The 26,506-nt window shown below is 45.5% G+C and overlaps 1 protein-coding gene across 1 annotated transcript in view; it reads right to left on the bottom strand.

The window, feature by feature from the left end:
* DNAH14 (dynein axonemal heavy chain 14) overlaps positions 1 to 26,506 on the bottom strand; it is a 605,515-nt gene that overhangs the window by 505,797 nt on the left and 73,212 nt on the right. The window lies entirely within an intron of this gene.

The following is a 26,506-nucleotide window of genomic DNA, read 5'->3' as shown; positions in this document are numbered from 1 at the left end:
GCTGCCTGAGTGCGTCTACCTGCCAGGCAGTTCACAACTACTCAAGAGAGGGTATGTTGGGGGGGAGGGCAAAATGGAATCCCCGGCCAGACTCACTCGTCTGCCAGGGTCTGCAGGGTCTGCATGTGCCCAGTTCAGTCCCGCTCCCCCCCCCTTCTATTCCCAATCTCCCCCGTCCAGCCCTGCTTCCCCTGTCCAGCTCTGCTTCCGGCAGCTGATTCTCCCATCCTCCTCCTCCTGATCTCCCCGGACCAGCCCCCCTGGCTCCTGTCCAGCCCAGGTTCTGCCGTCTGACCTCTCCAATCTCCTCTGCCGGACAGCCCTGCTATCTGCAACTCTGCTTCTGCTGCCTGCACCCCTTCCCCCCCACACACATCTCTGCGGGACAGCCCCGCCTCCCGCCCGCCTGCCCGGATCTCCATGCTACAAGCCCACTGCCCCCAGCCCTGCTTTTGCCGCCCGCTCGCCTGCATAGATCTCCATGGGACAGCCCCACTGTCCACATCCCTGCTTTTGCCGGCTGCCCACCTGCCTGCCCGGATCTCTGCGGAACAGCCCTGCTGCCCCAACACTGCTTCCCAGCAGCCAGTTCCCTCCTCCCCAATCTCCTCCCAGCCCGCCCCGCTCTGCTCCTGGCAGCCATGCTGAGGCCTGGTATATTTTTCCCACAGCCCGGTACTGGGCCGCGGCCCATTGTTTGGGAAATGCTGCTTTAGATCATATTCTGAAAGTGAATTGGCATGACTATTATATAACAGAGGGATACAATGAAGAAGTAAACAAATTACACAGTAACGAATCAGCTACATAGAACAGAAGGTGCCGGCAATAATCCTCTGCAATGTACATTGTACAAACTGGTCTGTCACTTTGCCAGAGAATCAATGCTCACAAATCAGACATCAGACATCTCCACACAGAGAAACCTGTCAGCCCACTTTTTAATCAAACTGGCCATTCCCTTAAAGATCTGAGAACATGCGTCTTACTAGGAAGAGACTTTAACACCAGATTACAGAGGGAGATTTCAGAACTTTTATTTATGCTAAAATTCGACAGGTTGCGAATGGGCCTTAATTTAGATGATAATTACCTTACACATTACAAAGACAGCCTCCCCACCTTTTGATATTCTTAGTAAATCCAGAATACCCACTTAATTGACTCTTACAATAAGCAATTTCCTCCTTCCTTGTCTCTTCCTTGTTCCCTATCCACCATCTTCTGTTATATGCAGCTGATTCAATACTGTGTAATTTGTTTACTTCTTCATTGTATCTCTCTGTTATATAATGGTCATGCCAATTCACTTTCAGAATATGATCTGAAGAAGTGGGTCTGCCCCACGAAAGCTCATCACCTAATAAACCATCTTGTTAGTCTTTAAAGTGCTACATGACTGCTTTTTTTTTTTTCAATCAGAGTGAGGGCTGTATTATAAGGCCATTAAAGGAATAACAAAAAAAATAGACTAAAACACTTGAAAGAGGCAGATGTGATAAGGTTTACCAGAACTATTTGCAAAGGAAAAATGTGACATGAATAAAAAAAAAAATTAGCATCAGGATTGAGTAGAACTGGATCGACATAATTTATTAAGCTTTTTAAAAGGTCCTGTATAATGTCCCTGAATAAAAGGTTGTATATGAGTTCTGGTGCTGCTTAATACCTATACCAATTATCTGGAAACGGGGCAAACAGTGGCATAGCAAAAATAATAGTGTTATTGCAGATAATAGTGTTACTTAGGTTAGTCAAATCCATAGACTGTGAGGAACTTCAAAAGGATTTAACCAAATTAGATGAATGAACAACATGAGAGCAGACTAAGTTCAACATGTAAAAGTAATGCATGGTTGAAGTAACAATTTCAGGTAACCTATCTAGGGTTATAAATTAACTGTAGGAACTCAGAAAACTGATGTAATCATTATTTCAGTAGCACCTCTTCTAAGAAATACGTTACTTAATAATTGTTGCTCTTTGCTAGTTACCTCTGTGTACTCACACTTGTTTGATATAGTCTCCTAGGTGCTGAATTGCAGAACTGTCTCAAAATGCTGGTATTGACTTCAGCATGAGGAGTTCATAAAGACATCTAGAATTCAGATTATTTGGGGATACACGCTAACTAGTGGTGATGTCAACTGGGAATGCCTGACAATATATCATAATTCATAATCTTCACTTTACCTTTGTTTAACTTATTCAAACCTGGGGATATCTGTGTGACTATTATGTGCATTGTAGTGAGGCAGCTTGGCCTCCCTCTGACTCAGAAGAGGAAGGACTCCCTAAAAACCAGAGCTCGACAATCTATGTAATCTACTTGCTTGTGGCAAGTAGATTACAACCCAGAAGAGCTGGGTTCAGGCGATCTGTGCATGCGCAGAACGATCTGCACATGCGCAGATCATCAGACAGCGTGGCTGGCGAGCGGGGCTTGCTGCGGCTTGGTGAGCCCTGCTAAAAACTATGTTCACTTGGGCACAGAGATTTCCCTACACCACCCATGGGGGTGTATACCCCCTTGAATTTCCCCAACACCCCCCCCCCCCAGTTTTGTGAACTATGATGCCATACAGCCCACCTTAACCCTCACGGTCTCACCCCTCAATGGCCCTGATACACCCCCCTGTAAATTCAAACACACACCCCTAATTTCAATTCCTGGGGAGGCTACTGCTTGGGCGGCCACCCAGGAGAGATTCAAATGCCACACATCTGATTGGAAGAGCGCCCACAGTTGACCACAGCCAGCAGCATGTGTTTCTATTGATGGTGCATATCTGCACATGCCTTGGTGCACATAACAAAATGTATTCTGCACATGGATGGAAAAACTTAGAGGGAACATTAGAGCAGAACTAAGACCTGCTGGTGGGTGGGCCAGACTAACGCGGCCCCACCCCCAGGAGGGCAGGACTGGAAGTATAAAGGCTGGAGCTAAGAGCTCAATTGGGCCCCAGCCACAGAGGAAGCCAAACACTCTGCCTAAGCTCCCAAGGGGGAAGGCTTAGCCATACCACTGTAGACAGAAGAACTGGCCTGGGCCACCAGGGCCATTACTTGACCCCGACCCTGAGCTAATGGATACTGCCAGCACCATTGTTCCCAGTGGACCCAGAGATGCACGGACTAAGTCAAGTAGGCCCATAGAGAGAACTGGGAAGCAGCCCACAGGTAACTGACTCGTTACCAGCTGAGGAGATGGAAGCAAATTGGGCAGTTTGTCATGGGAAATATCCCCACTAACCCAGGGCCCTGGGCTGGGCCACAACGGGTGGGCCTGCACCTCCCCCAGCACTCCACATCTTGGGTGGCAAGTTTTCCCTGTTCCAGGCAAAACCCCTACGCTTGTCAGCTCTCCATCAAAGCAAGAAGAACTGACCTCTGCTCAGCCTGAAAGCAGGTCTGAGCCTTTAAACTGTTTACTGCCCTGCAGTAAACAAGGTCTTAGGCATATAAACTTCTGCTCAGCCTGAAAACAGGCCTGAGGTCCTAACCTGTTTATTTGTAAAAGGGTGTTACTCACCTCATGCAGTAACGAGTGTTCTTCGAGATGTGTCCCCCCGTGGGTGCTCCACTGTAGGTGAAGGGTTGCCCTGAGCCGCAGATCAGAGCTTTGTATAGCAGTTTCCCCTGTTGAGCCACGCATGCCCAGGAGGCGTCTCGAGCCCTTCCCACCTCCTGAGGAGCGTGACTCAACCCCGTCCCTTTCAGTTCCTCGTCTCCGCCCGAGAATTTTGACTCCGGGCAGAGGGGAGGTAGGGAGGGTCGTGGAGCACCCATGGGGACACACATCTCGAAGAACACTTGTCACGAGGTGAGTAACTCCCTTTTCTTCTTTGAGTAGTGTCCCCGTGGGTGCGCCACTGTAGGTGACTACAAACCAGTATTCAATGTAAGGCTGGAGGGAGCCGGAGTCATTGTTTAGCAGTGGTAGAGAGTACTGCTGTGGCAACTGCTGAATCACTCTTGAGTTGTGGAAGGATAGCGTAGTGTTTAGCAAAAGTATGGTCTGAAGACCATGTTGCTGCCCGGTAAATGTCTCTTAAGGGGACATTGCCCAGAAAGGCTGTAGAAGCAGCCGTGGCTCGAGTAGAATGCGCTCGTGGTGGGCGTTGTAGCGGTCTATTGCCCAGAGAGTGGCATTTGATTATACATGTCAATATCCACTTTGAGATTCGTTGAGATGATATTAGTGTCCCTTTGGAACATTCAGCAATGGAGATAAAAAGTCTTTCAGATTTACAAAATGGTTTTGTTCTTTCTAGGAAGAAGGCCAGAGCCCTCCGGATGTCCAGAGTGTGCAGGCTGGCGTCTGTCTGCGAAGAATGCGGTTTTGGGAAAAAGGTAGGTAATCCGATCGGTTCGTTGAGATGGAATTCTGTACAGACCTTTGGCAAAAACGTGGGGTGGGGTCTCAGTATGACCCTATCCTTTGTGAAAACTGTGTAAGGAGGTTCTGACATTAATGCTCCGAGTTCACTCACCCTCCTGACGGAGGTAATGGCTAAGAGGAAACAGACTTTCATAAAAAGGAAGGGAAGTGGTACTGTTGCCAGTGGCTGAAAGGGAGGTCTGGTGAGCAGTTCAAAACAAGATTTAGGTCCCACAAAGGGGGTGGGGCCTTATGTGGTGGGTACACATTCTGGAGTCCCTTGAGGAATCTCTTCGTAATAGGATGGTTAAAAATGGAGAAGCCGTCTATTGAGGTATGAAATGCTGCTATTGCAGAGAGGTATTCTTAGAGAAGAGATTGACAGTCCTGATGCTTTAAGGTCCAGAATGTAGTCTAGGATGGTATTTAGTGGTGAGGCATGGGGCTTCACTTTGGCTCGCTGACACCCGTGACAGAAACGTGTCCATTTCTGTTGGTAACTTTTCCGAGTAGACTGTCTCCTGCTATGGAGGAGGACGTCTTTTACTCGCTGGGAACAGTGCTCTTCTACCTCCGAGAACCAGAGAGAAGCCATGCATGAAGATGCAGGATATTGAGTTGTGGATGCAGTATCCTGCCGTCATCCTGAGATAGTAGGTCTATCCGGTATGGTAGTGGGTGGGGAGGCTGGACCGCTAGCCTATGAAGGTATGGGTACCAGGTTTGGCGAGACCATGATGGCGCAATCAGGATGACTAGGGCTTTGTCTCTCAGGATCTTGCGCAGAACTCTTGGGATGAGCGGTATGGGAGGAAAGGCATAGTGTAGGGGGGTTGTCCATTTGGTTAGGAAGGCATCCCCCAGAGAGTGTTTGCCAAGTCCCACACGTGAGCAGAATTGGGGACATTTGGTGTTCTGGGTAGAAGCAAAGAGGTCTATCAATGGCCATCCCCACAGGTGGAAAATTGAGTTAGCCTCCTCCGTATGTAACTCCAATTCATGGTCTGCGGTGAAGTTTCGGCTGAGGGAGTCCGCTTTGGTATTGTTCACTCCGGGCAGGTAGGATGCTATAAGAGTGACTTGGTTGTGGATGCATGCGTTCCACAGGCGAATAGCCTCTGCACATAAAGAGCGGGAGTGGGCTCCACCCTGTCTGTTTATGTAGAACATCGCGCAGATGTTGTCCGTTAGGATGCGGACTGTGTGATTGGCGATGTCGGAGGCAAAGTGTGCACAGGCATTTCTTACTGCCCTCAATTCGAGGAGATTGATATGTAAGAGTGTCTCGTTTGGGGACCACCTGCTTGAACTTTGTGACCGTCCATATGTGCCCCCCAGCCGAGCAGGGAAGCATCTGTGGTGATTTGAATAGTGGTTCTATTTGTTGGAACGGAACCCCCGCCAGAAGATTGTTTGGCACTGTCCACCATTATAAGGATGCGATCACGTCTGGTGGGATCGTAACCGTTTTGTTTCAAGGGTGTCGTGACGGGATATAAATGGTTGCAATCCAGAGCTGAAAACATCAAAAGTGCAGACGAGCATGGTGGACTACGTAGGTAGTGGAAGCCATGTGTCCCATTAGTCGGAGGCATGTAAGTACTGTGGTGGTAGGAACTGTGAGCATCCCGTTTATAATTTCTTGCATGGTTGCAAAGCGTTGCTGAGGTAGGTATGCCTGGGCTGTAACTGAGTCCAGGAGTGCGCCAATGAACTCTGTATCTTGAACCGGGTGCAGAATTGATTTGTCTTGGTTGATTAGAAGGCCTAGACGACTGAGGAGGGCCGTGGTCGTATGTATCATAGAGGTGGTTTTGGCGTATGAGGATCCCTTTAGAAGGCAGTCATCTAGATAGGGAAATATGATGACATTCTGCCATCTGAGATACGCAGTTACGACCGCCAGTACCTTCGAAAATACCCTCGGAGCTGATGAGAGACTGAAGGGAAGAACCTTGTACTGGAAATGGTCCACTCCCAACGTGAAGCGTAGGTAGCGTCTGTGGGAGGGGTGGATGGTTACATGGAAATAGGCATCTTGGAGGTCGAGGGCTGCGAACCAGTCCCCTTGATCTAGCGCAGGAATGATAGCGGAAAGAGTGACCATCTTGAAACGTTGTCTCTTGAGAAATTTGTTCAGTTTGTGGAGATCCAATATAGGTCTCCAACCCCTTGTTCTTTTCTCGGTCAGGAAATAGTTCGAGTAAAACCCTCTCCCGTGGAACTCTCGGGGTACCCTTTCTATAGCCCCAATGACAAGGAGCCAATTGACTTCTTGTTTTAGAAGGGTTTCGTGAGAGTGGTCCTTGAAAAGGGACGGGGTAGGGAGAAGGGTAGGGGGGATAGAAATAAAAGGGATGGTATAGCCCACTCGAATTATCTCTAGGACCCAGCGGTCCGATGTTATGGATTCCCATTGTGGGAGGAAAGTGTGCAAACGGTGGTTGAATAGATGGCCATGTTAAGGTGCGAGATCGAACGGGAGGTCTTGCAGACCCTCGACCAAATGTTCAAATTTGCTGCTTCGATGGTTGGTTAGCTAGCAGGCGAGCTTGGTTGGGTCGCCTTCTGGGACCTCGCTGTCTTGGTCTGTTGTCTTCATAAGGCCTCTGTGGTCAATTGTATTGTCCATACCGATATTGATTATATGAATTATATGGGGTGTATCGCCTAGGTTTATAGGGTGGCGTGCACATACCTAGCGTGCGAAGTGTGGACTTAGAATTTTTGCTGTTGTGGAGCATTTCGTCCGTAGTGGCTGCAAATAGCTTTTGTTTGTCAAATGGCAAGTCCTCCACTTTGGGCTGGAGTTCGCGGGGAACTCCAGAAAACTGGAGCCAAGAAGCTCTATGCATCACCACCGCTGTAGCTGTAACTCGGGCTGCAGTGTCAGCTACATCCATTGCCATTTGGAGAGCGGTGCGGGCGATCATATGGACCTCATGAACTATTGATTTTAAGATGGGTCTTTTGGAGTCGGGGAGATGCGCCATTAGTTCTCCCAGTTTTGAGTAGTTGTCAAAGTTGTGATTTGCTAAGAGAACAGAGTAATTTGATATTCTGAGTTGTAGGGTTGAAGAGGAGTATACTTTCTTGCCAAAGGAGTCCAACTTTTTGTGGTCCTTATCTGCATTGCCCGTCCTATACGTTGTTGTGCTGAGTCCACGACTAGTGAGTTAGGTTGTGGGTGAGTGAAGAGAAAATCGTTGTCTTTTGAGGGGACAAAGTACTTTCTGTCAATTTTCCTGTTAGTTGGTTGGATGGATGCAGGCGTCTTCCACAGATCTTCTGAGGTCTCCTGATTGCCTCCTCTATGGGTAGGGCAATCTTGCCCTGTAGTGTCGGATGTAGATTCTTTAACAATTGGTATTGTTTCTTCTGCACCTCTTGCAGGGAGACATTCTGGCTTGTCACTACTCTCTTGGGGTATGTCTACACTACCCCGCTAGTGCGAACTAGCGGGGTAATGTATGCATACCGAACGTGCAAATGAAGCCCTGGATTTGAATTTCCCGGGCTTTATTTGCATAAGCCGGCCGGCACCATTTTTAAATGCCGGCTTGTTCGAACCCCGTGCCGCGTGTAGCCGCGCGGCACGGGGTTCGAACAAGCCGGCATTTAAAAATGGTGCCGGCCGGCTTATGCAAATAAAGCCCGGGAAATTCAAATCCAGGGCTTCATTTGCACGTTCGGTATGCATACATTACCCCGCTAGTTCGCACTAGCGGGGTAGTGTAGACATACCCTAAAATAGTTCTTGAAACTGTTTTAGATCGTCAATCGTTCCAGTGTCTGATGGTACTACGGCGTCCTCTGGTTGTGCATCAAGGGCATCAGAGTGTGTGACGTTTACTGACTGAGTATCTGAGTCATTGTCTGAGATTTGTCCCACCTCGTCCTCCGAAAAACTTCCTGGAGGTAGGGGTTGTGGCCGAGGCAAACTTCTCCGGGATGCAGTGGAACGAGGTGGGGAGCAGTGTCCATATGGCTCCCATTGTTCCCACGGTCCCCATTGCGGTGGATACGGTGGAGGTGGGTAAGGCCAGTATGGGTGCCATGGGCCATGTTGTGGCAGAGCCCTATAATGGTGGAAGCGAGCCTTCCCAGGTGATGGATGTCGCGAGGAATAGACCGTGTGGTGGTCATCATCAGGAAGGGGAGCGTTGTGAAGAGACAACGGTGATATCAACCTGGGAGGGGATTGCCTTGATGGAGACCCCTCAGGAGAGTAAGAAGTAGAGGGCAGGCACAGATAATGATGCCTGCTGTATGGATCAGTCTCTTGTTGGGGCTGATCCCTAGGAGCCTCATCTGGCTGCTTGTCTGGCTGTGGGAGGACCAGCGGAGCATCAGTTGGTGTCAGTGGCTTCGGAGGCTGCCCATCCTTTTGCTGCGGTGCCGTGACTTTAAGAGGCACCGCAGCTTTAAGCCGTGGTGTAGCTTTAGGTGCTGCAGAGGCTTGAAGTGGCACCGGGGCTGGAAGCAGTGCCACGCTCTGAAGCGGCACCGTGGTTTGAAGCAGCACCGGCTTTTCATGCCGTGCCGGCTGCTTAGAGCGCTCCCGGGGCCACTCAGCTGTTGAGCACCCCGATACCGGCGCAGAGTGGGAGGATCGCGCCGAAGCCGTAGTGGCAGGGGACTTCCCAGGCTGGTGTGCCTTTCCTCTGTGTTTGGGAGAGGAAGAGGCTGGAAGAGAGTGGGATGGAGAGGGTCTCGTTCTCGGGGCATTTCTGGAAGGTGGCGGAGGCTCTTGCCGTGGTGCAGATTGTTCTCCCGCAGGCTGTAAAGCTTTTTCAAATCAAATCATCCTGAAGCGGAGCTCACGGTCTTTTCTGGCTCTTTCCGTCAGGGAATTGCAGTGGGTACAGTTGTGGGGAGAGTGGGTCTTCCCCAAACACCGTATGCAGTTTGAGTGAGGAGCCGGACATTGTGGGCTCTCTCCCTCTTGAAATTATTATATTTATCTTCTATATTGTTATAGTTTATGTGGTTTTGCTTCTTCTTCTTCTTTTTTTTTTTAAGTCTTTATGTGTTTCTTGTTTTGACAGGTGGGAGAAAGCCGGTTCACCGGAGTCCCGGTCTGAGGTAAGTTCAAGCCCCCTGAGGGGGGGATTTAATTAAGTCTATTTTTTCTATTTCTAGTTTTTTTTTTTTTTAATAAAGAAACAAGGAAAGAGTAACTAGGATAAAACAGGGGAAGCTAACTATGCCTAAATAACTAAGGGGAAAGTAGTCAGATAGTCTGACAGGGAGCTCCTGGCTGCTCCGTACGCTGACGAGGGCGGTTAAAGAGGAACTGAAAGGGAGGGGGTTAAGTCACGCTCCTCAGGAGGCGGGAAGGACTCAAGACGCCTCCTGGGCATGCGTGGCTCAACAGGGGAAACTGCTATACAAAACTCTGATCTGCGGCTCAGGGCAACCCTTCACCTACAGTGGAGCACCCACGGGGACACTACTCGAAGAAGAATGTTTGTTGCCTTGCCCTGAATAAGGGCCAAGCCTTTGAACTGCTGTTCTGCCTGCAGACAGTCCTGAGTCTCAAACTGTTTGTTGCCTACCCACCACAAGAGCTGAGCCTGTGAAATGCCACTCGGCCAGAGCATTAGACTGAGCCCCAAGACTCTTCATTATCTGCTCTGAGCTAGGACCAGGGCAAATTGACTGCTGCTTGGCCAGAGCATTGGCCTGAACCCCAGGACACTCTACTGGGCTAGGGTCAGGGCAGATGGAGTACCATGTGACCTGAGTATAGGCCAGCCCTGAAGCAGGGCTTTATTGGACTACTGCCTGGTCTGTTCTCAGAGTAGTGAGGCAGCTTGACCTCCCTCCAGCCTGTGATGGCCACAATACAAGAAGTTACTTATGTTTATGTTCTTAAGACTCTCTCTATATAGGAAAAAAAAATCTTAAGCCCAATTTACTTCAGTGAGTTTTAATACCATCCCTATATATGGATGGTTGTCTAAACCAGGGTCTATGTGAAGGATAAACAGAGCTGTTATCTGCAAATTCGTTAGTAACTGAGCACATGCAGTATCAATTTCTTCCAGTGGCTGTGTGGCTATTGAATAAGAGAGGCAAAATAAGTGAACCTAGCAGTACACTCCACAGGTGAGGATTCTGATAGGAGATAGACAGTTATTCACAACCACCGTTCGTGTGAAGTTGCAAACAAAAAAGATTCCAGCTATTTAAAATGTTTCCTTTGACTTCTACCCTACTTTTCAGATGAGATAGCAACATCCTATTAATCTCTGAGTCAAACTCAAGAGATCAGATAACTGTTCTGTGTCCGTGAAGTTCATCCATCAGCATAATTTCCATTCTATATCCCTGACTGAAATCTGATTGGGAAGGATTAAGATTATGGCCAGTGGACAGGTGCACAGTTATTCACTGCAAATGAAATAAGGTCACAGTCTATTTTCCAGAAGAACCCCAAAGATTCTTTATTTATACCATTACCTATTTTCACAAGCATTCAATTTTTCAGTCCTTATTTGGTTTAATTTCTACTATATACTGGCCTAGTGTATTGGTGGTAATATTGGAAAGAAGGATACTCCCTTGCAGATTTTCAAAGGGTCTTCCCACCAATTTCATGATGACAGGACAATAGTGGTTAATCCAGTACTAAGAAAACAAGGAGGTCTTTTGACACCAGATAGGACTTTGCAGTGTTCAAGAGGATGACACTGGTACCAGAGCAACCGATACTAAGGATATCTGTACCAAGAACTGTGGCCAATGGGCTGAAACCAAGAGATATTTGTAATGCCAAGGTAGACTGTCTAGTAACAGTGATGGTTCCTGCTGGTGCCAGAGTGATTCCTTTCAAGCCTTGTGCTTCTTTTTTCAACTAAGGCTCAAGAGGATGTGTGGCTCCTCCAGAAAGGGCCTGGTGAAGGAGACCTAGATTTCTTCATTTTGTAGACATGATGCTCTTTCCTCCATCAGTAAAATGCAGGACTATGTAGCACCTTAAAGACTAACAAGACTTCAGCTACACCAGACTAACACGGCTACATTTCTATTACTTTCCTCCATCAGTTCTTTGAGATTTTACCAGACAAAAAGAATGGATTTTTAGAAGACGCTAGATCAACTGCAAAATTAGAGAAGCTGGCAGAAAGATTTTTGAAAGAGGAGTGTTCAAGAGTTTCTGCCACAGGCATCCTGGGATCTAAAGAGGCATGCATTGATCTCCCCATCAGAAGTATTTTCAGGGGAAATGCCTTAGGTCAGTGTTTCTCAAAGTGATCTGCAAACCACCTTGAGAAACCTGTTTACTGGCCATTCTGGTGCATTTACTTACTGGTGCCATGGCCATAGAGCTTTGTAGCTCTCACTGGCTCTGATTCACCATTTGCAGCCAAGAGGAGCCATGGAAAGTGGCAAACCAGAGCCAATGGTGGCAAACCAGAGCCAATGAGAGCCACTAGGCTCCATGGCCGTGGCACTTGTAAGTAAACGCCCTGGAGTAGCCAGTTAACATGTTTCTCAAAGTGGTTTTGCAAACCACTTTGAGAAACACTGCCTTAGGTCCTTGGCTTCCCTGAGGAAGTGGTTAACAGATGGCACATCTCTCCATTATGTATACCTCTCCCAGCTACAGTAATCATTTGGTATGTCCATCATAAACAGGCATTACAACCTTGCACAAAGGGTAATTTTTAAAGCCTATGAATTTGTATTTAATAAATATGACTAATCTAGATACTGGGAAAACAGTCAGATAAACACAAACCAAATTTCTTCTAGAAGTCAAAAGACTAAACTAGTGGTTAGTTAATTATTAGTACCTATTTGCAAAACAATGGGTAAATTTCAGAGTGAGCAAGAAAGCATGAACATTGAAAGTTCCATCAGATAGTCACAGGTCATTAGAAGGAACTAAAGGACAGTTTGGGGTTGCTTGTCCCACCCACGTGCAAGAGAGTTACTCACCTTGTGCAGTAACAGAGGTTCTTTGAGATGGTTGTCCCTGTGGGTGCTCTATCTTATATGTTAGGGGTGCCACTGCACCTCTAGTTGGAGAATTTAAGTAACAATGCCCTTGGTAGGCTGCACAGATGGGGCAGCCAACACGTGCCTGTGCGGCTACTCCACATGCACAGCCAACCATCCCTTCAGTTCCTTCTCTGCCCCAAAAGTAAATGGTTCCGAAGCAGAAGGGAGAAAGGGTAGGTGGGGAGCACTCACAGGAACAAACATCTTGAAGAACCTCACTTACTGCACAAGGTGAGTAATTCTGTATTCTTCTTCAAGGAGTGTCCCTGTGGGTGCTCCACCTTAGGTGACTATGAAAGCAGCACTCATGCTTGGAAGAGGGAGCTTCAGTTGGTCGTCCTTATGCATCGCAAATAGAACCATCTGGCCAAAGTGTGTGCCATACGACAAGTTAAGTTCCAAGTGCATAGTGCTTGGTAAACGTATTTGTGGAGGACCAGGTGGCCACTCTACATATGTCCATCAAAGGTATGTTGTTTAGATGTGCTGTAGAGGTCACCACTGCTTTTGTGGAATGGGCACACAGCTGTAACAGAGGGTCCTGTCCAAAGGTACAATAAGCCAGTTTTATATAGCCCAAGATCTACTTGGACAGCTTCTGTTTGGAAACTGTCATTTATATCAACCACTGAAAAGTACAGGGGCATAAGTTTGGTGATTTACATATCTGTCTAGTTCTTCCCAAGTAAAATGTGACCGCTCTGCGGATATCTAGCATGTGCAAAACTGCCTCCATGTTATCTGCATGGGATTTCGCATGGAAAAAAACAGGTAGGTAGATTGGTTCATTTCAATGGAATGGAGTGGGGAGATTAGAAAGTAATTTGGAGTGTGGACGGAGAATGACTTTGTCCTTGTGAAATAAGGTAAAGGGTGGGCCCACCATAAGAACTCCCAACTCCCTTACTTGCCTCACAGAGGTGATCATAATTAGGAAGGCCATCTTCACAGAGAGAGGCAGCATGGAGAGGTTCAAAGGACTTTAGCACCCAAAGTACTAAGCTGAAATCCCAGGGTGGGACTGGGGTCTTCATGGGCGGATAAGTATTTTCGATGCCCTTTAGTGATAGGATGAGTGAGCACCAACTTCTCTCGTATTGGGAAGTGAAATGCAGTTATTGCTGCTAGGCGAACTTTCAAAGAACTAAAGAATAGCCCTGAAATCTTCAGAGATAGCAGGTATTTCAGTACGAAAGGAAGCGAAACAGATATGAGCACTACTTATTTTTCATGACACCACATGGAAAATATGTGCCATTTATATAGGCTCTAGTAGTTGGTCTGAGACAGTTCAGGAGAATGTCCAGCCCAGGTGCTGAACAGGCTGCTTCTACTAAGGTGAGCTAGTCAGATACCATGCCTGTAAGCGCAGTGTCTGAACACAGGGATATTGTATCTGACCGTGGTTCTGAGTCAGAAGATGGTGGCTCCCAACCTGTTGAGGTATGCTGCCACCACAGCAAGGACTTTGGAAAACTCCCATGGTGCTGTGAATAGGCAAACCAAAGGTATGTTCTGTGCGCTGGATGTACTGACATGTGAAAATATGTATCTTGCAGGTCAAGGATCAATAACCAATCTCCTTTCTCTATGGCAGCGATGTCTGTGGTGATGGACTTCCAGACCAGATAGAAGAGTGCCAAGTGATTGTCGAATGTTGCCATGTCATCCAAGTGCCTTAGAGATGTCAGGGCTATCATACCTTTGATCAGACCTTCAAAACATTTGCCCAGATATTGAAGGCTGGGATGTTGAATGCTGGTCTGTGCTCTGTCTGCGCCTAGCCTCATACTGCCTTTGCAGTTGGTTAAACAGTGTCATCTTGTATCTTTGTTTAAAATATTCACCCTTTCTTCTGGATATAGTAACTTGAATGTCGAGTGTTTTAATGTTGAATGGAAGTCCTTGAGAGTGTACAGCGATGCATCTGTGGATGTTGTGAACAACTTCAAGCCCTCAAAAGGCAGGTCCCTCCACTGTTGATTGCACTTCCTGTGGGAGCCCAGACAAACGGAGCCAGGATGCCATCTCATAACCACCACTGTGAAAACTGACTGGGCTGCCATATCAGGAGAGTCCAGGGCAGCTGGTAGTGAGGTGCATGAGATAAGGGCACCCTCTTTTATGTTGGCCCTAAATTACTCTCTCTTGTTGTCTGGAAAACTGTCAATACATTGTGGCATCTGTTCGAATATGTTGTGTGTATATTTTGATTGGAAGGCAGTGTAATGGGTGATCCAGAACTATAATGTGGATGATATGCTTTTCTGCCATAGAGGTCTAAGCACTTACAGTCCCTGTCAGAGGGAGTGGTACCAGCTGAACTTTGGTTTCCCCTTTGGTTCACCACCTAAATCACTAGGGAATTTGAGGAGAGTGAGAAAACAGAAAATCAGCTCCTTGTGGATCCAACCTTATAGACATAATATTTTCTGTCAAACCTTTTACAAACTGGGGGAATGGTGGCCAGGGTTTGCCAAATTGACTTGGCTGGATTCATCAGGGCTGGATTCATTGGCAGTGCCAGTTTACAGCTGGAACTTGCAGAGTTCTTAGCCTCTTGGGACATCTCAGAACCTGATGGTCTCAGTTCCTCCCATTCCAGTGCCACCACTGCCGAGGGCATTTTCTGAAGTGATGCCCACCTTTTTGAGGGGAAGTCACCTCTGGACAAGGAGTGGGCTCTCTTCTTGGCTTGATCATCCAAAGCAGAGTCCCTAGTGCTTCACCCTGAGGGAGTTGTCTTTTCCAACATCACTGTTGGGGATGGCTGCCTGAGTGGTGTGGAGCGCTCAGGATCCAAGGCTAGTTGCACAGTATTTTACAGCAGAAGCAACTTCAGTTGGAGCTCCCTGGCTTTTATGGTGCATGCCATGAGCTGCTAGCAGTGCTCACACTGACTTGTGGAGTGTGCCTGACCCAGGAACCAGATGTACTGCAAGTGGCCAATAGAGACTAGAATGGAAAGCCTGCAGGACAGGCACCATTTGAAACCTGGGGAACCAGGCATAAAAGGGAAGAAAAAAAGGCCAAATGGAAAAAGGTCCAAAGAACTAAGTTGTTATAGAAGGAACAGGTGACCAAGGAGTGGATGAGGTAAACAGAATTGCTTTATTTCCCAAGCACGTTTACCTCAGACATTCAACCCAACATCCAAGTGGCAACAAACTGGCAACAATTAAACCCTTTTATCTATTTTAGTATGTTAATTCACTCATCTGTCACTACTTTCTCTAAAACCTTATTTAGTAATGTTAACTCCTACACAATGAATATTAATAAGTAGGTGATTAATACAATTATACCCGCTTGTTTGTTGTTTACTGGTTTTTAGTTGAATCAGCATTACATACTGTCTTTATCAGCAACTTATAGGGAGAAGGAAAGCACTTTGATCCTGAAAATATTTTTACAGACATGTGCAAAGACAAAACAAGACACTGTTGAGTGCAACCATCTTCCAAGGCTGCCAGGACAAAGGAGAAAAACATTTTTAAAGGGCAATGGCAATGCCTATTCTGGATAGACCTCTTACCCACTGATGTATAGTCATCCCAGACCTCTATTCATTTTTACATACCCCAACATAAGAAAAAGAATTTTTAAACTAATTAAGTAAAACCCTCTATAGCACTAATCTATAACTAACTATAACTACTACTAGCAACACTATCTAAGTCTAATATAAGAAGTTTGAAGAAAAATATCAGGAGGGCAGCTATCAGTTCCAACAGAAGTCAGTGGTGGCAGAGAAGAAACTGGAGGAATGATTGGCTGTGCATGCAGAGTAATAGCACTAGAGTGTGTCGGCTGCCCCGCATACGCAGTCTACTGAGGGCACTGCTATCTAAATTTTCCAAATAGAGGCACAGCAGCACCCCAGATACCTAAGGTGAAGCACCCACAGGGACACTCCTCGAAGAAGTATGAGTATATGTTATATTTCTAGCAACGAAAATTGAGGGAGTTTAGAATTAAGATGGAAGCATATGTTGTTTTCCAACCCACAGGGACAACAGGGCTCAAAGTATTCAGTTGGGCTGGCCTTCATCATCTTCAGCAGATGAAATATTGTGTCTTAAAGATATACCAAATTAGGCTTTGGAATAGATGATTATTAGCACTTTTACCTGTAAATGTTCTTGGTTCCTTTTTTATTCTAACAAAGCTTTAGAACCATAGGACAGTTAGAGTTAAAAGAGATCCACATTGTCATTCCAGGTTAATTATTGGTTTACTTCACCAACTTTACCTTTGGAAAAGAGATTAATTAATGTTTCAACAGCAAGAATCAAAGGCAGATTTGAAGTGAAAATCCATCTACCTATAGTAGCTTTTGTATAATTCTGTAGAAAAATAATTTAATCACAAAGGACAGTTGAATAATAATGAAATAATTACCAATTCTACCATTGCAAAGATATTGCTACATATATCTTAATCTGATATAAAATGAACAAAATGACTACATTAGACAAACGACATATCTACCATGGAAAGGAACAACAGCTATATTAGACAAGTCCAAACAGAGGAGTTCCGAATTTAGATTGAGGCATCACATTGACCCTATGAAAACTAGTATATTTGACAGTTTGAACAATAAATCATTTAAACTGGTTCTCCCCAATCATTCTCCATTAGGAAAAGATAAGAAAAATACATATAGGGCTGTTTGATGAATAAAAGGTTAACAGAAATGCTAATAAAAAACAGTAAATGTGTAGGAATTTTTAGAGATATATTCAGCTATCCAACTGACAACAGCCAGTTCCACTAATTAATAAAAAGAAAAAAATTGTGCAGAATTCAAATTTAAAATATAGTGACTCTGAAGTCACTTACACCACCTTAATACCATTGTAACTCCACAACATTAAATGCAATTAACTCTTAAGTAAACTTCTGTAGCAGCAGAAAGAGGCTCATGCATGTAGATTCCCAAATGTCTTGAACGTAAACTTACAAACGTTTCAGGCATTTCCCAACTGGTGGATGATGAGATGGCTGTAGTGCTGATAGCTAACAGAAGGGTAGGAGTTAACTTGTCTCCTACTTTATCTTAAGGCTTGGAGGTATTTAGTTGTCAGTAAGCATGTCAATTTCACCATATACACACAAACCAAGGGAAAACATTTCCATCAATAACAATCAAAACTTACAAATAGGCAAAGAAAGACAAAAGCTCATAGACTCATAGACTTCAAGATCAGAAGGGACCATTATGATAATCTAGTCTGACCCCCTGCACAGTGCAGGCCACAGAATCTCACCCACCCCTCCTAGAATAATTCTCTGATGTTGTCAGAATCAATCCTTTGATGTTGTCAGAGCTACTTGAGAACTTTAAATATCCAAAAATCCAACTCTTAATCAGTACACTTTGACATATGATGTTGTCAATTTGTGTTTTAATTGTTTTAAAGCTTTAATTTTTTAAATCTCATCTTTTACTGTCAATAAATAATTGTTTGATCTCAATTTCCTGCAACTGTGAAAATTTAATTAAATATAAATTGAAAAAAGTTCAAAATACATAATTTTGTGTGACTAAATTGATAAAAATAAAAAGGCTTAAAATAAATATTATCTTCCAAAATTATAAAAATAAAAATTAATTCTACCAATTTTATGTATTTGAATGTACTGGGGATCAAACTATACACAGCCTCATGCTCTGTTACAAAGATAAACAGGGAAAAGATGATCCAGAGTTTCTTCTCAATCGCAAAGTCCTAAGGCAAGGACCCTGAAGCAGAGGGGAATAAGGGCACGTAGAGGATAACACATAGGAAAATAATCTCAAAGACCTCTAGTTACTGTAGAGATCAATAACGTCTCCTTTTTTAAGTTATATCCCTGTTAGAGTAACTTCTTCAGATGAATCCTGAACAGTACACTTCAATTACAGAGAAAGGTGCCAAGGAGGCCAATTCAGTAAATATTGGAGAAAAGTCTCGCCAAAGCCTGAATGGTCTGGAATTATGCATGATAGTGTAGTGCTAAGGAACCAAGTGCACAGACCCCCACGTAGCAGCTCTATAAATGTTCTTAAATAGGGCTATATAGGTGGATTGAACCCCAGTGGAATGGGTAGACACCCTAGATAAGGAATGCACTCTAGAAGCTTTATAACATGCCAAAATGTATCCAGAAGCCCATTTTGTTAGTATTTGGGAGAAATATCAGGCATCCCTTCATTCCCTCTGTGAAAGAGATGGAGTCTGTGTGAAGCCCTAATGGTTTGTTTGATATAGATGGCAAGACACTTCTTGCATCCAGAATATGAAGACTGGATTTCTCTCTCACAGAATGAGGTTTGGGGTAAAACATACTAATAAATGTCCTTACTGGCATGAACATCTGTTGAAAGGTTAGATAGAAAATGAGGATAGGGACAAAGTCATCTTAGTATAGGAGAAAACCATGAGTTTCCAGGAAAACAGGAATCAGGAAAGGCAGTCTCACAGGATTGTGTCTGCCATATCAAGAAAAGCCTATAGGGTAATCATCAGGCCTTCAATAATGGGAGTTTAAAACTTCCTTCTGATCTTGATGCAGATCAATAAAATGTGAGAATTAGCTGCCATTCACCATCATGATATGATAGCTGGAAACTCAATTATAGAACTGTTGAAGAATAGCTTTTGTGGCTGATAGAGTTCAGGCACCTGGATGCAAGTTCTCTATTGGAGGGAACTGAGCTGGACCAATAAAGTGAAGTTACTCACCTTGGTGCAGTAACTGTCATTCTTTGACATGTGTGTCCCTGTGGGTGCTCCACTGTAGGTGCTGGGCTTGCCCTGGTGCCACAGATCAGAGATTTTTCCAGAGGTAGTCAGCTGGATCGCACATGTGCGGAGGCGTCCCGCGGAGTTCGCACTCTTTTGCACACGTGCGCTATCCAGCTCCTGCCAGTTCCTCAAATCTTCCTCGGAATCTGGAAAATATAAGCAGAGACTCTGAAGCGGGGAGGAGGGTGGGTAGAGGAGCACACACAGGAACACACATCTCAAAGAACGACAGTGAGTAACTTCGCTTTCTTCTTCGAGTGGTGTCCCCATGGGTGCTCCACTGTAGGTGACTGAGTAGCAGTACCCTCAAGTATAAAGGAAGGTGGGAGCCCCTATTTGTCTACAGTTGAAAGTACTGCAGTCACCACTGAAGTGTCTGCCAACCATCTACGCTAAATTGCATAATGCTTTACAAATGTGTGATGTGTGATTGCTCTGCAAATGTCATTGAAGGGGACTCCTCTGAGAAACCCTGTTGAAGCTGCCATGGCTCTTGTAGAGTTAGCTGTAGGTCATTCTGGAAGGAGCACGTTGCGTGTGGAGACCCTTAGATCTCTCAGCAAGGGAAATTATAAGCTGGTCAGTTTTTCTAAATGGTTTTATACGTTCTATGTAGAATGCAAGGGCCCTCCGGACATCCAGCGTATGGAGCACTGCTTTGCGTGATGAGGTGTGCGGTTTAGGGTAAAAGGATGGTAAAACTATCGGCTCATTAATATGGAAGTCCGAATGCACTTTAGGAATGAAGGCTGGGTGGTGTCTGAGGACAACATTATCTTTGTTGAAAATGATGTAGGGAGGCATGGTCATTAGTGCCAATATCTCACTGGTTCTGCGTGCTGATATAATAGCGATGAGAAAAAGCAATTTCATCGTTAGCATTTTTAAAGAGATTGTAGCTAATGGTTCAAAGGGAGACGCAGTCATAGTTGTCAGTACTAAGTCCAAACTCCATGGTGGGGGAGGGGTCAGATAAGAGGATTCAAGTTTGAGAGATCTTTTATAAATCTCTTTTGTAAGAGGATGTGTGAACACTGACACACTGTCAATGAGCCTTCAGAAGGTGGCAATTGCTGCAAGGTGTACTTTAATGGAAGCTAAAGTTAGCGCTGCTTGTTTCAGGTGCATCGCATATTCTAGAATGCTGTGGAGAGGAACCATCTGTAGGTCCATACAATAATCCGAATACCATAAGACAAATCTACGCCATTTGGCCAGGTAAGTAGTGCGTGTAGTCTGTTTTCTGCTGTAAATCAATACATCCCTGATCTGTGCAGAGCAGAGGTTTTCGGATTCATTGAGCCAACTAAGTACCACGCTGTTAACTGCAAAGTGTGCATTTGCGGGTGAAGGAGGGAGCCTTGGTCCTATGTGAGTAGGTCAGGAAGCAACAGAAGTGGGTAAGGTTGGTAAGGCGACAGTCGGGGAAGGAGGGGAAATCAGTGTTGATGTGCCCACACCGGTACCACCAGTATTACCATGGCCCTGTCTGTCTTGATTTTCTGGAGGATCCTTAAGATGAGGGGTGTGGGTGGAAAAGTGTCCAGTTGTGGAGAAATGCATCTCCCAGGGAGCGTTGACCTAATCCTACTCTGGAGCAGTAGTGGCAGCATTTGCTGTTGGTGGCAAAGAGGTTTATGAGTGATGTCCCCCATCAGCGAAATAGGGATCAGAGGACTGCGCAGTGAAGTTCCTACTCATGATCTGGTGTGAAATTCCTGCTGAGGGAATCCGCCACAGTGTTGGTGACGCCAGGTAAGTAGGATGCCACAAGAGTGGTGCCATTGGTGATGCACCAGTCCCACAGTCTGGTTGCTCCTGTGCATAGAGATAGGGAGCGTGTGCCTCTTTGGTGGTTTATCTAGTACAAAGTTGCTACAATGTGTGTAAGAATCTTCACTGTAGTGTTGTGCATGCAATCATGAAAATATTTGCAAGCATTGGCAACTGCCCTTAATTCTAGAAGTTTTATATGAAGTAATGCCTCCTGGGGTGACCATCGCCCCTGAATGGATGTGGTACCCATATGTGCCCTCCAGCCGATGAGGGAGGCATCGGTAGTAATATGGTGTACTGGTTGCAGCTGGTAAAAGGGGACTTCTGAGAAGATGTTCTTTTCTCTGGTCCACCACTCGAGAGAGGTTCTGACTCGCATCAGTCGTGTCACTGATCTGTGTACATCGTGTTTCTGAAAGTTGTAAACTGTTTGTAGTTAGTGTTGGAGAGTATGGAAATGCAGTCTGGCATGAGGAACCACATACGTCATGGCTGCCACATGGCTCATCAACTTGAGGCATGTAATAATCTGAACTGTGGGTTCGTAAAGAAGAGTATTAACTTATGCATTGCCTGAAACCTGTAAAGGGGCAAATAAACCTTTGCAGTAGCAGCATCGAGGTGGGCTCTTATGAATTCCAACTCTTGAGTGGGTTGGAATGTTGACTTTTGTTCGTTGATGAGGATTCCCAGCATTTGAAGTGTTTGTATGGTGATGCCCAACATCCATGAAACCTCTGCTGATGATCAGCCCTTTATGAGACAGTCGTCGAAATAAGGGAATATTATCACCCCTTTCCTTCGCAAATGAGCAGTGACTACTGCCAGTGTTTTTGTAAACACCCTGGGAGCAGTAGGACTCAGAATTGGAAGTGATCTGCGCCAATTGTAAATCAGAGAAATCTCCTGTGTGCAGGATGGATGGTGACATGAAAATATGCATCTTGGAGGTCAAAGGCAGCAAATCAGTGGTCTAGATCCAAGGCAGGTATTATGGACGCTAAGATTACCATCCCGAATTTTTGTTTTCGGACATATTTGTTTAGTTTTCTGAGATCCAATATGGGTCTCCATCCTCCCGTCTTCTTTTGTACAAGGTGTGGCAGGGTAAATCTCCCTCCTGAGACCCTGACCACTGTTCTGTCCACTCTCTCACCCTTTGGAGGCTGCAGCAGAGCCATCACCTGCAGAGTTTTTGTCCCTGGGCCTTCCTGTCCCTTAGCATAAAGGAGGGTGTATTGGGCTGAAGCCCTGGGCCAGTCACAGCTGACCAGGAAGCCCTCTTCTTGCCCCAGGAGATGGGGGTAAGGGAGCCCTCCAACACTCCCTGCTCGACTCCTCACCTCCCCCTGTAGCCTTTAGCAAGGCTGGTGGTTCCGTCTGCTCCTCCACTCTGAATCTACTTAACATTGGGTTGTTTACTCCTCTCCATGCTCCTCTCTCTCCCTCCCTCCCCCACAGGGAGGGTTTTTAAAGAGGCCCTGTGGCAGCTCCAATCAGCTTCACCTGACCCTTAATTGATTTGCAGCCACCCTATCTCAGCTGCCCCTAATTAGCCAGGATTGCTGCTGTTCCCTCTGCCAGAGTGGCCTCTTTCCCCTTCTACCAAGTCCTTTAACCTGCTCTGTCACATAGGAAATAATGAGAGTAAAATCCTCTCCCTCTGAACTCTTGCGGCGCACTCTCAACTGCACCTATAGAAAGGAGGTGGTTGCCTTAGATGGGTAGCAAGGTTTCATGAGAGGGGTCCCTGAAGAGAGACAGAGTTGGAGGAGTTGGGGGGGGGAGAGAAAGGGATCATATATCCGTGTTATATTATTTCCAATACCCACTTGTCGGTAGTAACGGCAGCCCAGTGTTGGTAGAATGGGCACAGGCAGTGATGGAACAAGTGGGTGGGACACTTGGATGGACAAGTGTGTGCTACTGTTTGCGTGCCCTTGACAGAGGAGTCAACTTGCTGTTTATTATTAGGCTGACCCTGGGGACGGTTGGTTTGATTTCGATGCCTGGGGTCTCTGACGTGAGCATGATTGATCGAAGGTACGCTGGGGTTGATGCCACTGATGTCTACTGTGTTGTAGTCATATCTTCACTGGAAGGGGGTGTACTGCCTTCTCCTGAACGGTGGGGTATATATTCCCAAGGTACGCAGTATCGTTCTAGAGTCTTTGCTGGAGTGGAAGACAGTGTTTGTATTTTCCACGAATAGTTTATCTTTATCAAAGGGTAAATTCTCTACTTTGTTTTATAGGTCTTTAGGAACTCCAGCAGACTGAAGATAAGATGCCCATCTCATCGCTATGACAGTAGCTATTGTCCTTGCTGCTGTATCTGCGATGTCCATTGCTATTTGCAAGCCAGCTCTACAGGGGGCGTATCCCTCTTGTACAACCACCTTTAAGGTAGGTCTCTTGGATGCAGGGGGCGTCTCCATTAACATTGTTAATTTAGTGTAATTGTCAAAATTGTGGTTTGACAGATGCGCTAAATAATTTGCTATTCTAAGGAGGAGTGTGGATGATGTGTAAACTTTCCTGCCAAATAAATCCAGTCTTTTGGTATCTTTGTCCACTGTGTAGTTCCTATAATGTGGCATTTTTGCTCTTTGTTGTACAAAGGAACACTACCAAGGAATTTGGCTGAGGGTGACTGAATAAAAACTCAGACCCCATTGGGTGGCACAAAATACTTTTTATCCACCCTCTTGTTGGTAGGTAAGGCAGCTGCCGGAGTTTGCCAAATCTCATCTGCTACTTCCAGTATAGCTTCATCAAGTGGAATGGCTAGTTTTGAAGAATGAGAAGTTTGCAGACTCTTAAGGAGACAATGAGCTTCCCCTAAGGAGAGTAAACAGATGGAATGTCCATCTGAGGCTGGCATGGTCTCATGACACATCTCACACTTTTTAAAACCTGGGGAACCAGGCATTTTAGAATCGTTCGTTGATCTGGTTCTTCTTTTTTTTTTTAGGGATATGAACTATACACACACAGGGAATAGATATGAATGTATATTAACAATGGAAAGGGGAAAAGGGTAGTAATCTGAGGAGAAATATGTATAACTATATTATTCTCTTTTTTTTAACTAGAACAAGTTGAGAACTATTAAGAATTAAATATGGAGGAAGAAAAAGAACAACTGTACAAAATAACGAAACTAGAATTATCTCACGACATAACTCAGGGAGAGCGGTTCACTCCATCTGCAATCTGAGGGAGGTTGAGAGAAACTGGCAGGATCCAGATTGCACGGGTGTACAAAAGAGCGCGAATGCCGTGGGACGCTCCACACATGTGCAATTGGGCTGACTACCACTGGAAAAATCTCCAATCTGCGGCACCGGGGCAAGCCCAGCACCTACAGTGGAGCACCCATGGGGACATCACTCAAAGAAAAACACCTTATTCCTTTCACTAAGAGCTTCAACTACCAAAAAGTTAGGGATGGTACGGGAGAAAAGATACTCTGAATCCATGCCCAATAGATAGTACTTCAAATCAAATCTGTATGTGGCTGGAATGGTCCCCAGTGTTACTCATGTCAAACAAGCTGGTGGCAGTAAAGCACCACTAACAACCAAGGCAATCTTGCTCAGAGGGGAGATGTGCAAAATATCCATCGGGGGTGCTATTATTTCCTACTGGGGATCCACATGGCTTCTGTGATTCTTCTCCTTAATTTTTGTAAGGCCTTGAGCCATCCACAGAGGACGGAGGAGTAGACATAATCCTCTTGCTGGAGGGGAAGATGACGTGTTATATGAAGGTGTTTTAACTCCTGCTTCCCTAGAGAAATTTCACATGGGAAGAGAATCCTGAGGTGCCAATGACTATGGATCTTGGTAAGTTCTCTTGCATGAGGGCACCTTATGGCCACCATAAGGAGTACATGGGGTGAAAAAAGACTAATGCTGTAAGGCATAAGGGAAAGGAGTAGTGCACTAATGACATTCCTGTCAAGATTCACTGGTTTCCTGGAACCTTTCATTGAGAAATTCCTCAGAAGAGGAAGGTTGAATGGGAAGATGGTGTAACCTGGATGGAATATCTGAGGCAATATCTCTTATGTCCAGTGAAAGAGCCATAGATGTCAAGGATCAAGTCAGGACAAATGGCAGATCTACCACCCTGTATATTCTTGTACCAAAGAAAGAGAATGTGTAGGGCACAGACAGATATATACTGTTGACAAGAACCTCTCATTGAAAGAAAAAGGACATGCATACACCTAAAGTGGAGCACATATAGGGACAGCTTAATCTATTAGTAAACCTGCAAGTTTGTCAGAGAGGGCACAGATTCCTTGACTTTCCTCTGGGCCAGTTACATTGGCTGCTGCTGTGGCAGTCTTAGGCTACCATGCACCTCTCTCCAAGTAGTAGCAGGAATTTGGGTATGAAAGGGGCCAGGAAGTTGGGGTGGGATAGGGTGAGATGGGTCTGAGCAGTGCTTACTTCAGGGGGCTCCCCAGAAGCAGTGACACACTTCAGTTCCCACTGGCCATAGTTCTAGCCAATGGGAGCTGCAGACCTGGTGCTCGGGGTGGAGGAAAAGTGCAGCGCACCTGACCACACCTCTACCTAGGAGCTGAGCAAGGGGAATGTTGTAGCTTCCAGAGAGACTTGGTGCCAAGTAAGGAGCCTGCCAGTCCTGCCAACCTACATCACCAGCATCCAAGTGGGTCCTTGAGCACACACACCTGCCTGCCACCACCCCATCACCCATCACCCTCTTGGGCCATGCCCCCACATAATATTTAATCAATGGAATATAGAAGAAGTCATGTATAGGTCACGGGGTGTGAATTTTTGTTTATTGTCCATGACTCATGCATGACTTTTACTAAAAATACTTATGACTAAAATGTAGTTGTACCTATTAGGTCATTCAGTTTAATCTTTCCAAACTACAAGATTCCAGTATTTGTGCTACAGGAAACCTTTCAAGCTAATGGAGAACAACCCAGGTTTCCCCACAAGTTCAGCACTATGGAAATAGACTCATCAATTATTGAAGTGTTCTTTTTCTTATAGGGTTTAGCCAAACATGGACGGATATCTAACTGAACACACGGCAATGGGCTCCCCTCTTTATTTCCAGCAGTAAGTCACACTAAAAGGCTACTAAAAATATATTCAGTGAGATTTTTTTAAAATGCTCAGTGTTTGCTTAATTCTGCTTCCACCGAAATCAATGGGAGCTTTATCACACACTTCAAGGGGAGCAGATACAGGCAAATGCTGATCAATTTTGAAAAATTCATCCTAAACACTGCCTCAATACTACTTTTTCATGTAAGTGTAATGTGAAGCCCTTCAATGGGTTGACACAACAGCATGGACCAAACCCCAGAACACTATCTAAAAGCAGAAGTCTCTTCTGCCTGAGAAAAATGACCCAGCTCTGTTAACTTGCAGCCAATAGCAAATCCATCAATCTCTATGAGTGGCCAAGTCATTGGAGACTTCCTAGTGCCACAAAGTGTGATTTACATACACAAATACTGTAATTGCCAATAGGATGTTGTCAGATCAAAA

This window comes from Pelodiscus sinensis, chromosome 3 (assembly GCF_052426305.1).
Source record: "Pelodiscus sinensis isolate ZL-2025 chromosome 3, ASM5242630v1, whole genome shotgun sequence".
NCBI classification, from domain to species: Eukaryota; Metazoa; Chordata; order Testudines; family Trionychidae; genus Pelodiscus; species Pelodiscus sinensis.
This window is presented reverse-complemented; position numbering and strand designations above follow the sequence as displayed.